Genomic DNA, 14,806 nt, shown 5'->3' on the forward strand with positions numbered 1-14,806 from the left:
ATATTCGAGTGTGTCAATCGTTGCCTGTTGGCCAGTGAGTAAGGTGCTGTCATAAGTGTGGGTCGGATTTTTTATTTCTCTCAAGATGAATGAACGAGTTGAGCAAAGATGCTGCATGAAATTTTATTAAAAGCTTGGTGATTCTCAAAGAGAAAAATATTTTTAAAACTCGGCAAGTGTTTGGAAAACGATGCCATGGGAGTAATACAATTGAAGGAAACTAATAAAAAATAGACGTACATCTATGGAGAAAATCACGAATGCATCCTAAATACGCACCGGAAGGACAAACAATGACAAAAGAGTGCTATCAACAAGTTCTACGCCGACTCAAAGCAGCCAGTTTTTCGTCGTCCAGAGATCTGCGCAAAAGACCAGATCTCTGGATGACGAAAAACTGACAGTTGCATTATCACAATGCTTCGGCTCATTCGTCACACCTGATTCAGACTTTTTTTGGCAAAACACAGAATTCCAGCCGTCTCCCAACCACCTTACTCTCCAATATGTTTCCATGCCACTTCTGGTTAAAAGTCCGAAATTGAAAGGATCCCGCATTCAGAATAGAGAAGAGATATTGCAGAAGCTACAATAGAGATGAACACCATTCCAAAAGAAGCTTTTCAGGAATGTTTTCGACAGTGGAAGTTCGTTCTTAATCTTAGCTATTGCATATTTTTCGATCATTAACAAAGATAACAAATATGCGAAGACAGTACCAGTGTTGTTATTAGATGGTATTGGGCCGTTAGAAAATAAAGCTCGTCACTCTCAGTAGCAATGTTCCTGTGTCTATGTGTTGTAATAACTCGGACCAGGAACCCTTCCCTGGCAGCCCTGTCATTCTGTAGTTGCACCACTAAAAGATACATTAAACAGCTAAAGAACTGAAAAAAATTTCAAAAAGGTGTAGTTTTTATTTCCTGTGCCACTTTCTTCACAAATACGGTCGAATCGAATTTCAAGGTATCTTTAGAAAAAAATTGCAAAATACAGAAATATACACAACCCATTTTTCATCATTTATCACATAAATACATTTATATAAATAGTTAGCTTTTTAGTGTTAAAAAAGGATAAAAGAATTAAAACTATATAACTTTTATGGATGATAAATCGTCTCTCGGTTTATCATCCTGTTTCTTAATTCAGCAGAATTTTTCTTTCATACTTTAAGATTTCTGTTCATGGGCCATATGCATCACAGAAAATTTAAAGCTTAACTGAATATAAAGTAAAAATCACGCGCCATATCAGGAAAGCGATTTATAAAATTTTAATTATGAATGTTGTTTAGCGCTCAAGGTATTTATTGCTTTATTCGTAAAAGACTTCTAATCTTTCGAAAAATTTCAATTCCAGTAAAAATCGCTGAAATAATTTTTTATTCCTTTTTATAATCGAAATTACTGGTCACCTTTTGGCTTCAGTAACTACAAATAAATTTTATGCAATTTTTTTCCATATATAGAAAATTTATAATATATATCAAAGAAATGTGCAATAATATTCGATATACAAAAACTGCTTTTGTATTGTAAATCCACGATTCTTGAGAAAATTCGATATGTAGAGATTTTTGAGATTCTTTTTTTTTTGGGGGGGGGTGCAGTATATGGGCGTTTTCTGTAGTATTTTAGAATTTTATATAGTAAAAATTGCATTCTAAGATATACGGAAAATATAAGTAACAAAGTCATGACAATGATTACAATACATTAACTGCAGCGCTGAATTTCTTACAATGTAATTTATATGGGTGGTAATGTAATTATTGCCGGTGGCCCCATGACAGTCAAGGTGTTAATTATTGACAAAAAATTAATTATGTATGTTTTTGAAAAATGTAAGTGAAATATTTTTAAAGAGGATTTTTTTTATTTGCTTGCTTATATAAAAAGGAATGCTGGTTCATTTTCTACCTGTTATATTCATTTGAAATTGCGAATTATAATTTTTTTTTAAAATATTTAGAAATCATATCATTCTTAAATGTCTTTAATATTTTACAAACAATTATAAGGCGATAAAGAATATATTTGTTCCACAAATTAAATCTTTTTATCGAAATTCTTGTAAATACATCGAGGTAACTGACATTTTTTATCAGTGAGATGCGAATGTAAATAGCAAATTAAATTAATTCAAATAATAATTTAAAGGTTGACTTAACATTGTGCTATTTGCTCAGCAAAGCTCACGATAGGTTATTTAACTGATCCCATCTTATGACTCGTGTCTAAGATGGGATCAGTTAATGTCTGTTTGGACATTAACTCGGATCAGTCATGTCTGTTTGTATGTAGTAATATCTTTTTAAGTTAAAGAGTTCATACCATGCTCCTTAAATATATCGATGCAATTAAATAATGTATTGCGGAATTATAATTTAATTTTTAAATTTGATTTTAAATATAAGCATATGATAGCTAAAACTATCATCGAAAAAAAAAACATACAAAATTTAGGAAAAAGTTTTTTTTTTTTAAAGAAAACTTATCCTTTTCATATTGATTTCTGTTAAAAATTTTACGCCTGGCACGAATTCTTCACAAATCAAATGCTGTTCAGTGATGTCGAATCTAGCTTTGTAAATTTTATGAGCTTTTTTTTGTGTTGGTTCTTTTCCAAAATGAGAATAGTCTGCAAAGGATGGTCCCGATTTGGCGAACATCCAAACTTAAATACGTTTTGCTACTTCAGACAGAGAAGAGGAAACAGAAAAAAGAAATTATATTCTATAGAAGTCCTTAACCTTTCACAGCTACTGTTTAAACTATAAATAAAAGATAGTTGCCAAAGTGCAAAGCGATTCTATTTTCAACAAAACTGCCATTCCTCGCGTCGTATTATTTGAAAAAGAATCATTTATCTAATTTTCTAACACGCAAAAATAAATTTCATAAAGAAGTCTATTAATTAAATTTTACGTCAGAAGCAAATTAAAAAGAGAAATAAGCAACCTTAACAATTCAGTCGCATGATTATTGCTGATTAACTTTATTCTTTATTCAAGTGAAATTTAAAATTCTTTATTCAATATTCTTTATTAACTTTATTCAAGTGAAAATTTTTATGGAAATTCGCTCCATTTATTCTTGTGATTTCTGACTAATAATATTAGTTCAAATCTAATTCATGCTCTTATAGTACATGTCAAGTGGGTCGCATCAATTTAATGTTAGAATCTTTTGTACATTTTACATAAAGAAAACAACATGATAGTTGCAGAAAAACATAAACTGGTAGTATTAAATAATAGTTATGTTTGTTATTATGATAGTGATGTCGTAATTTTCCTTTTATTCCTGTGGTTTGATACTAAATAATATCAGTTCAAATCTATTTCATGCTCATATGGCACATGTCAAGTGGACAGAGACAATTTAATGTTAGAATCTTCTGTGTATTTTACATAAAGAAAACAAAATGATAGTACAGCAAAACATAAACTCGAAGAATTAAACAATAGTTATGTTTGTTATTATGATAGTGATGTCGTAATTTTCCTTTTATTCCTGTGGTTTGATACTAAATAATATCAGTTCAAATCTATTTCATGCTCATATGGCACATGTCAAGTGGACAGAGACAATTTAATGTTAGAATCTTCTGTGTATTTTACATAAAGAAAACAAAATGATAGTACAGCAAAACATAAACTCGAAGAATTAAACAATAGTTATATTTGTTATTATGATAGTGATGCCGTAATTTCATTTCAGTGACTCAGTTTAGGATCCTCTTAATTATTTCATACTTTTAAAAAATAGAAACTTTTAAATAGAAAAGAATTTCTTTTACTGCTTGATATCATATCAATAAACATTGTCGCTTCTCGTAGTTAAATTACACCATATTCTAGTTCGGTTACTCTAGAAATTTTCATCTCATGATAACCAGCAATAGTTTGAAACATACCTTCTTTTCCTAGCTTTTTTTCTTTCTGTAATTTTTTCATGGACATTATTAAAACAAGATAATAACATTTAAAAGTCTCTTCATTAATAAATAAACGGCTTTCTGCATAATTCCATATTTATTATTATTTTTTGTAAGGTACCCTCGTTTCATAATTAATTAAAAAGTTATTTAGTATAAAATCATTGCAGTCATAATTAACTCAATGTTCTTTGTTTGCGCTGCCATTGGAACATCGAGTTGCTAATTTTGCAAATTAAAGAGATTAAATGAACAAATCAGTTACATTTATATCATAAATTTTAATTCAAACTGTTTAGAGACCTCTTTACATAATAACTACTTAGTTTGGCTTTTCGCCAAAGTAAATGCATGAAGCAGCGAAGTTGAGAAGCGCCTGCAGAGTTCAACCTGCATGTAATTAGTATTCAGAGTGTAATGAATAGAATTCATCGTCTTTTCCAGTGTGTTTATTTACAAAAAGTAGGTGTGTGCAAACTTTTGATTTTAGCTACAAACTGGCCAAAACGAAAACTAAATGTCGCATCCGATTTTCGCACGAATACTGATTTTCTTCTAGGAACTATCAGTAAATTTAAATCGGCAATTTCCTGTTTCGAAAGTCGTTAAATTGTGGTTCGCCGCACCTTCTTAAAGGATCCAGGAGAGAATTACCTTTTTAGTAATTTAGATTTTTAAGAGTAGTGCAGCTGCGGTTGGCAAGAGTTACTACAAAATTAAATGTACGTACTTATTTATCAACGTGTTTCCAATTCCTTAAAGAAAAAAACAATTGCAAAAATCACATATAGCTCTTATGAGACATGGCATTGCAAAAAATGCATTACCGCATATCGCATAATTGCAAGAAATATGCATAATAATATTTCTAATAAATGGATGGAAAATGGATGGAATCGAAAAAACAATTAAAAATTGTTTTGTTTTGTTTTACACAAACATTGACAAATCATGACAAATACTAAGAAGTTTATGATTATTTATTATTACTATGGTTAGCTTATGATTATGTTAGAATTTATAAACAATGTTTTAATTAATACCATGCGTTTGGCGCAGCATAATCAAGAATGTTTTTTGCGCCACAAAACTCCACTAAATCAAATCAAATCAAATAAATGCTTATACTAATATTCCTCTATATAATAATGTAGGCTTATCGGTTCATCGCTCAACATTCTGTTTTAGCTTATATATCATTCATTGAGTTCTTAATATAATTTTAGGTTTATTACCTTAGAATTTTTCCTACGTGATTGTTCATAGCCTTTATAGCTCAAACCTTGGTAGCTCAAATAAGGATATATATTAATTTCAAAGTAATATATTTATCGTAATTTTACAATTAATCCTCAATTGTTTTGTCTGTACGTCAAAATTATTGCTTCCCAAATTTATAAACTGAAATTAAATCATTCAAAGACATGATAATTTAATACAAAGATTACACATAATCTATTGCCATAAGTATTTTATAAAATCTTAATTGAATAAATAAGACCACATTCTTGAAATGGAAAGTGTTCATCTAATTATGCTTTGATAAAAGACGCATAACTAAGGAATTAATATATGCATGTAAAATGAATGCCTTGTAGTCGAAGTAAAAATTCAGCTGTCAAATTAGTCAATGGCAAACAACAGAAAACAGATCTTTAACGCGCCTATGTCTCCAAACTCTAAGTTCCAATTTTTAATATTACCACCCGAATCCTCATTTGCCGGCGATCCCATTGCTGAAATATAACATTTCACGAAAAAGTTTATTGTTAATAAGGAATACGGCTCAATATGATCCAATACCAGCTATAACTCTAGCACATTCTAGAATAGTTTGACATTCACAAACTAGCATTTTCTGTGACTTTGCTATGCGTTTTGCAGGTTTTTCAGTCGCCAAAACTTACACAAATGGCATTAACTATTTCTCTTCGCTGATAATTCAGTTTCACTAATAAAACACAGTTACAAGTTACGGTAGAAAGAACTCATCAAACGTTAATCTATAAAATGATCAAAATTCGCTCAACTTATTTTTTTTTATTCATGACCATTCCACACAATAAAGTATTGTTTATATGTTTCTCATTTATATATTATTTCATCATTACGGTAATTCATTCGTAAGCACATTAAAAATTAATTACTTTGTTTATATGACGCCAAGAAAGAAAAGTGGATAATATTACGCTTTCGAAGTTGAAGAAAACTAAAATCTTCCGAGAACAGAAATCATTTTCTAGAGATATACGAACTGTGATATCGATGTTTTAAGTTCTAAGTTATCTGTAATTGATGGAATGATAGAAGAAAAATTATCTGGTGCTGATTTAAGCAACGATGAAGAAGAATATGAAGTTATTTTTCCCTTCTTCAAAATTTCAATTAACTGAATTGAAGAAATTCGAAGTTATTCACTTTGTCAAAACACTGATGATAAAATATTCTTAATTCGATTCATAATCCTGAATACATTACGCTTAAATTATCATTATGTCAGCCAACGATTAAAGATTTTTAATTGAGAATTTCGTGCATGCACATAAATCGAATGAAATATATAATCAGTACTGAAAAATGTAGAAAAAGGTATGATTTGTCGTAAAAGAGGTATGTAATCAAAAGTATGATTTATATTTTTAAAATGTATTTATTGTTTTGATATTACGCATTAACATAGTCGTATTATCTTTCATTATTTTTAAATGCAAATCAGCAAGCCAGCCAATTATTAAAGATTTTTTTAATTAATAATTTTCTGCATGCACGTAAATTGAATGAAATGTATAATCTGTATTGAGAATATGCGAAAATGTACGATTTTCCTCATTTAATAGTAAATTTATATTTAAGAAAATTATTTATTGTCTTTGATATTATACATTAATATAGTAGTTTTTACCTTTTATTGCTTTTAAATGCATTTGCATTAGTAGTATTTAATTTGTAATAAATCGAAGTTTATTAAAATTTTTCGGTTATATGTCTTTTTAATTATACATCGTTTTATATCAGTTCATTGAAAGATGTACAAACAGTGTTATTTTATATACTCGAATCTATTCTTTTCTGGCAGAATTCTTTAAGATGGAGTTTTTTTCTATTTTTTTTTCTTTTCGCACTGTTTATTATATATCGTTAAATTTTAATTTAATTCGCTATAATTTTGTTTTGGATTCTCCAATTAATCATTATTAAAATTTCGTTTATACGTTAATTACGTTTAAATAAGCATCGTTCTATATTAATCCCTTGGAAAATGTATAAACAGTGCTATTATATATGTATATATATATATATATATAGTCCTTTCTAGCAAAATTTTTCTAGAAGAAACCTTTTTTTCTATTTTTTCTTTCCACACTTTCTATTTCGTTATATTTTAATTTAATTCGTTATAATTTTGTTATATATTCTCTAATAAATCATTCATCCGAAAAAATAAAACGCGTAGTCTGCATAAATAGTGTACGTATATTTTGCTCGCTTCCAGCCTTCTGAACAACATCAATAATTTTGTTCATAAATTCTGGAGGTTAACAAAATCAAAGTATCTGTTTGGTAGATACATGAAGTAAAAGATTAAGAACCTTTCTTCGTCGACTCCATAGTAATCGCTTTTGGCTTTTGCACTATTACCATCAAACTTTGGGAAATCCGGTGTAATTAAAAGAACGACAAAGTTCTTCCTGTCCCCTAATAGCCAAGTAAGACTTGTCTATCGCGCATAGCAGCCAATATTAGAGACACATTAGCGGTAGCAAAAGGAAGGGGGGGGAGGACAACATCTGACTTAATCCTTCCGGAATGGCCGTCTAAATCCTTGCCATTAATTCCGAGGCAATCGATCAGAATCGCCGCTGAAGGTGCTATTTGTAAGCGAGATATTCGCAAAGATGGGTCTTTTCTTTCATGTTAGATTTTAAGATTACCGATCAGAACAGAAAAATAATTCCAAATTTCCTAAACAATAAGGTCAAAATTTGTATTAATATTGTGGCACCAAGTTTTTTAAATTAAATTTTCATTTAAAAAATTAGAAAAGAATTTATTTGATAGAAATAAATTCCAATACTAAATGTTTAATATAGAATAGTATAAAGTGTGAAAAATTTTTGAAATGTCTCCACAATCGAAGTGAGCAATCAATTTACGCATCTGGTTCTCATTAGTGTTAAATTAAGTAGCATCAACATAGCATTTCAACCGATGCGGTAGCAAGAAACTTTGTAATAAATTTGATCATGTTTAAATTTTAGCATTTAAAGAATAATTTATAAGTTCTTTAAGAATTTGAAATTCAAAAGTAATTTATGAATTTATTCTTATGCTGATTAATATCAATAAAAATCTTCCTTGCCTATCCTGTATCAATTTTGAAATTTTAAGGACAATTGCAAAGCCGCAGTATCGGATTAACATTGAAACATCATTTTTCTTAATTTTTTTATTCATTATATTTATTTAGACCTACCATTAACTGGTTGTATGACAGATGCGTACAACCATTTGCGTACAGCTCATAAAAAAGCCAATAAATCACGCGTAGCTCTTTGAAAAAAGGGGGTAGGGAGTAATTAGTCTAGGTTTGCTAAAACATATGTTATCTGTTGGCAAGAGTATTTGGCGAGAAAATGTATTGGTATTTTAACTAAATTTTGATGCTTAAACACAGGGAAAAAACTTTTGTCTCTGTGTATATGCTGGCTCTGTACACACCAGGCCGTCTGCCTATCAAATTTGGCAAATATATATTTTGGAGGGTAGGAAAGTGATTTTTTGAATTTTTAATTAGAATTTTAATTTATCAAAAAATAAGAGAATTATTTGATAATTTTCTAAAAATTTACAGTAAAAAATAGTTTTTACTTCCAAATCATATAAATTCTCTGCATTATTCATTCAAAATCAAAGTATGCTAAATATAGTTCTCATGAAATGAAAATCAATACACTTTAAAAAAATCAGAAGTAGAAATTCCATTCTAAAAAAAAAAAACACCTGAACTTAACTATTACCATCACAAACGATTCCCATTGTTTTAAAATAAGTGGATCATTTAAATGTGCATTTTAGCTAATTAATAGCACATAAATCAATAAGAGAATTTAACAGTGATAAATTTACTACTATTTGAAATTAAATCTGTTCAAATCTTTTGAATTTCTGGAACTCAAATAAATAATTCAAATACACATGAAATAAATAATTTAAGAAGCCTGATATAATAAAAATACATCTTATCTTATATTTAAAAATCTAGTATTCTCTTTTATGTGAAAACTTTCTTTTCGTACGCAAATATAAACGGAAGATCTTGACTATAAAACATACATGCTATCTAAGATCTGTATTCTTTTTACAGAATAAAATTAAGCAAAGACTGATAAACCAATAAAATTAATGAATTTTTTTAAAATTTTAAGATAATTTACGTAAGACATAATATTTTTTGTATTAAAATTTTTAAATGCACTGAATTGCATATTTTTTTTCTTCCAAATATACGTGTGTTAAATTTAGTATCTCTACGTCCAATGGTCGATATTTTAAATAGAATGATAGACGCATATATATACATTCACTTTCATTCTTGGAAGAAAATCTTATTTTGTTAATTAAAACTTTTAGATTAAAGTCTGAATATTCCACACTTTAATTTTTGAATAATTTTAAACGAAAAATTTGGAGATATCTGTGAAATTTAAAATATATGCTTCCGTGTTAAAGGCCAATTTTTTCCACACACCCCCATCCTGTGTGTGTGTGTGTGTGTGTGTGTGTGTGTGTGTGTGTGTGTGTGTGTGTGTGTGTGTGTGTGTGTGTGTGTGTGTGTGTGTGTGTGTTATTAGGTAATTTTTTATTTAAGTTCCTAAAACAGTCCTTATTTTATTTTATGAATTAAAAATAAAACTCAGGATATTTTAATGGAACATTACAAATGGAAATGGAATAATAATACGTAAGAAAGCCTTTTTCACAATTTTTAAACTTATCCCGCATTTACTATTTATTTAATTTTTATAATATTGCAGTGTATTGAATACTATGATCTAAGAAATCATTTAAATTATTTTTTTGTACATAGTAGCATTAAAGAATTAATGCTCTGTGAAATATTCCTTCAAATCCAATACAAACTCGCCAAACTTTTAGCCTATATTGAGAAAAAAAAATTATAACTGTTACATAAGTATTATAATGCAGTTTTTTTTATTTAGCAATATACTAATAGGAAATTATTCATTTTATTTTAATTACAAGATTGCAAATTTCTATAATGGAAATACTATAATGGAATACTGAAGATTTAATCAAAGTTTCATGTACTATGAATGAAAGTAAATTACAGAAATAGAAGTGAATGTTCACTTATATAGTTATGAAGAAATAAAACATCTCTTTAAAAACTTCTTTAATGTTACAGCAAGAGTTTCTTCTGCAATGCAGTAAAAGAAGTCTGACTTTATTTTTTTAAATAAACTAATGTTCTAAATTCATTTTCTCTTAAAATATTATATGGATCCCGACTGGACTTCTGAAAACTATGGGCTCATTGTGAGATAACCAGACTTTTTCCATAGCAAAATATCTGCAAATTGTGCATTGTTTTCACGAAAAAAATCGCTTAAGAACGTCCGAATCAATGGTAAAATCGAAAGATGCCCTTGAAGCCATTTCTATTAAATATAATTAAATTCCCAAGAGATTTGAATCTACTATACAGGAGCTGTTATGTCAACAGTCCAAAAAAATTATTTAAATAATTCTAATCTGGGGGGGGGGGAGGGGACAAGATTTTTAAATAGGTAAAGTTGGCAATTGTCAAGGAACCCTTCAGCTCTTGATAATTTTTAATAGTTGTAGAAAGGTAAATAGTTTTATACTTTCATTTAATGACAGTGGGCCGTGCAGTCAAATTTATTCAAGTTATAATCAAAATTATAAATTTTGAGACTTTACTCTAGTAATATTTCTAATTACCATTTACTCGTTATGCTATTTTATAATTCTAAAAAATTTGAAGCTTTACAGTTTAAAGAAATATATTCCCTCCTTTTACTATTTAGTTTAGAGTGTTATAGAAAGTTTTCTTTAGTTTTCGATATTTTGATTAAAATTAATTTTACGTCTTGACAGTGCACTTTTTTTATTTGTACAATATTGAAATGGACTTTTTAGAAAGGGACTTGCGACTTCAGTTTTCAAAATTTGCTACTTAAAATTGGTGAATAAAAATTAAATTAAAATCAATAAAAAATTTGGAGGGAAAAAGGGGCTTTGAGATTTGCATTATCTCAGGGCTCCCGGAAGGTTTAAAACGGCCATGAATTCTTTTGAAATTAGAAATAATTACATTGTTTAAAATATGGAAAAAACGCATAGCTAATTAGTAAACATTTCAATAAAGGGGTAGATGTATATTGTTGAAGAGTATTTTACCAGAACTTCATTCAACACTATTTTTAATGACTTTTTGTACATATAAGAACGATCTTTAATGAAATTAAATTTTCTGAAGAACATATACTACATATATTAATGTAAAAATCCTTTTTCTTAATTTTGTTTTATATTTAACAGTAGATTTCGATTATAGTTTAATGAATAGTGCAACTAGAAGACAATTAAATTTGAATTCAGCTAATATTTCCTACAAATTTTCGCAGGTACAAATGATCAGTTAGCAAAATATTAATATACTTCTGATTTAGTAAGCTGCTTATTTTACGCACCTTATACTTAAAATATTTCATACATAAAGTGCAAAGTCGTATAATTAACAAATAATTTATCTTTATCAGAGTACAGATTTTTGAAAAAAATGTAACATTTAAATTAAATCTACGATGATAAACAGAAAAGTTTAAATTTGAATGGCGTTCTACTCTGGAAACTGATTTTTTAAAAACAAATACAAATCCCTCCTTACAAATCCTTCCAATTCCACTAACCTCATTTAATTGTACTTTAAATTTAAGAAATAATTTTTAATTGCCTATATTTAAATAACGAACTTATTGAATTAAATAAACGAATCAAGAAGAAATAAATCAAAAATTAATGAAACGCAAACTCTTTCGTTTATTGCAAAACGTTATATTTATGTAAAGTAATGCATTTATATCTGAAATCTAGAAAAAATGATTATTATTTCGAAGTGGGTACACTATTTATATGAGCAGAAATATCTTTCCCCAATGTTTTTATCTTACATTTTTAAATATATACATTGAAAAGCAATCCATCTTTCATAAAAAGCAAGTAGAAATTACTCCTATAGTATTAAAACGCATGAAATTATATTAATGAACGTATCGTTAAGTATTCAAAATTGTCAAACATCAGGCTAACTCTCGCCAAATATGACACTTTTAGATAACGTTTAAGATGTTGTAACCTCTTCTAGAACTGAACCTTCTCGGTAACACAACCGCATTGTAAACGAGACAACTGATTGACAGTTTTATGATTCGTACGCAAATGGTTGTACGCATCTGTCCCACTACCCCATTAACTTACAGTCCACTCCTAATGTTATGGAAAAAAATTGGAAGACTGCCAATTTTTTTCCCTTTTAATTAAAAAAAAAGGCCTTTCAAAGTAAAAAAAAGTACCTTGGCTTCATTTTTCAACGATTTCCTATTAATATTCAAATGAAGAAAAAAAACTCTTCCTGTGTATCATATATCATTTAATTTTTTCTTTTCTCCCTTGTTCTTAAATAAGTTATTTAAAGATATTCTTTCAGTGCATTTTTGAGTATATGTTCAAATACTGTTCCTGCATTGAATAGGAATGAAGTCCAACAAATTTTTAATTCTCCTTAATAATAACTATTAAGGTGTAGAAAATTAATATTAAATGCATTTGACATTAAATATATGAAATTTTGTTTATTAAAAGTCAGAATTAGTTATTTAAGTTGTTAAATAACCATTGGTTAAAGAGTTAAATCGAGTCATTAAACTTTTTTGAGACGAATTTGGATAAATAATAATAAGATGCAAGTTTTTAATTATTTTATTTAAACTTTGCATAAGCAATAATTTAATTCAGAGAAGATTGAATTCATTCTTCTAAATTTTTATTCAGACGATTTTTAGTTTTTTTTTTTAAGAATAATTTTTATAAAAACTAAACATGGAAATATATTTCATTAACTTTGAAGAACTGTTGGGATTTAGATTTCTATAAAATATTTTACGTCATGCTATTTCTAATGACAATATCATATATTGCATCAGATATTTTTTCAGTTTTTTAAATAAGGCACTGTCATTGTGAGTTAAATATTGTCTCATTGTTTTCTATTTCTGGAACCCAAAACAAAATAACAATCAATGATCTTTCACAACTGATGGAGTATTTGCATGTTAATAAATTTGGAAGAACATTCAGCTGGAAAGATACATGATAATAAGATCCAGATATCTTCCAAAATAATGAAATTAGACAATTTATTGATTCAAAAAAAAAAAAATTCTTGTGAAATGCATTCGATCCTTAACACCAGAATTTTTTTCCTGTCGGCTTATTCGAATCCCTGCGTAAATTAAGTACGATTTCGGACCTTTTCCCTTGACTTATTATATCCAAGATTTGATATAGATATACAATAATAGTGTTAAACAGATATATCATATCGTTATCAGATTTAAAAAAAGTCTTATTAAATCCATTTGATTCTTAACAACCGGGATTTTCTCCTTTCGTCTTATTCGTATTCCTGTATAAACTGGGTACGATTTCGTATTCAATTTATGTTTTCCTTGGCCTGTTATATCCAAGTTTTGATATAGATATACAATAATGGTATCAAAAAAATATATCAATTATCTTGCATGTTCTCTTTTTGAAAAAAATGTGCCCACTCAGTCAAGAACAGATTATATAGACAATCTACCTACCTCTATATGGATTTCATACAAATTTTGACAATTCTGCAATTTGGTTGTAACAATCATATACTAAAATGCAGCCATTTTTTGTGTATTTCTGAGTAATTACATTCATATTCCGCTTGAATGGACGGATAGAGTCGGTCATTGGATGGATTTAGTATAATTTTTGATGTAAATCTATAATCATGTTGATGAAACTATTTGCCATATTCATCCATCTGTCTTGCTACGTTTTTAAAATATTGTATTCACATGCAAGGGAAACAGAAAGATGTTATTCTTGTGGTCAGAATTTGCGTAAGATTTGTTGGAAACCTTCAATTTTGATGTAAATATTGTACGTCTTATTTGTCTAACTCGTTTTTTTTAGTTGCCTTGTTCACAGACAGATTGAACTAATCGACAAAAATAATTCTTTTTTTTTTTTTTTTTTTCAAATTTAAGGAAGTAGAAAACCGAGAAAATCATGAAAATCTCGATATTACAATATATTTCACTCCTATATAAAAATTAAAATAATTACTCAAAATACAGACATTTTTCTGTCTTTCTAAAGTTTATGCTGGGTTTTTTTGACAATGCTTTTTTATAAAATAATGTTAAATAAGTCTGTAAATAATTTTGACACAACAATTACGCTCATTTTGATAAATCTCCTCCATAAATTATTTTCATTTGACAATTTCCGAGTTGCGATACTCATTATGTTTATATATTTTGTTTCTCTTTGTGCCATAAATCTGACCATTAAAGCGCGGAAAAATGCCATATTACATTTTTTAGGCGACTTTTCAGCCCAAAATGCTCACTTTGTCCATCGATTTTACAATTACGTTTCTCTCCCCTTTTCAATTATTTCTGAAATAATTACATTTCGTGAGAACCCATGCAGACGCACGATTGTTCTCATACGCAAGCAAGGCCTCTATTTTCGTTTCCCATTAATTAAATTGCGTCTT

The 14,806-nt window shown here is 28.3% G+C and overlaps 1 protein-coding gene across 1 annotated transcript in view; it reads left to right on the plus strand.

Annotated features, from left to right (window-relative positions):
* LOC129963155 (CUB and sushi domain-containing protein 3-like) overlaps nt 1-14,806 on the plus strand; it is a 68,283-nt gene that overhangs the window by 20,523 nt on the left and 32,954 nt on the right. The gene's annotated exons all lie outside the window — the stretch shown is intronic.

The sequence above is a fragment of the Argiope bruennichi genome, chromosome 3 (genome assembly GCF_947563725.1).
Source record: "Argiope bruennichi chromosome 3, qqArgBrue1.1, whole genome shotgun sequence".
NCBI lineage: Eukaryota > Metazoa > Arthropoda > Arachnida > Araneae > Araneidae > Argiope > Argiope bruennichi.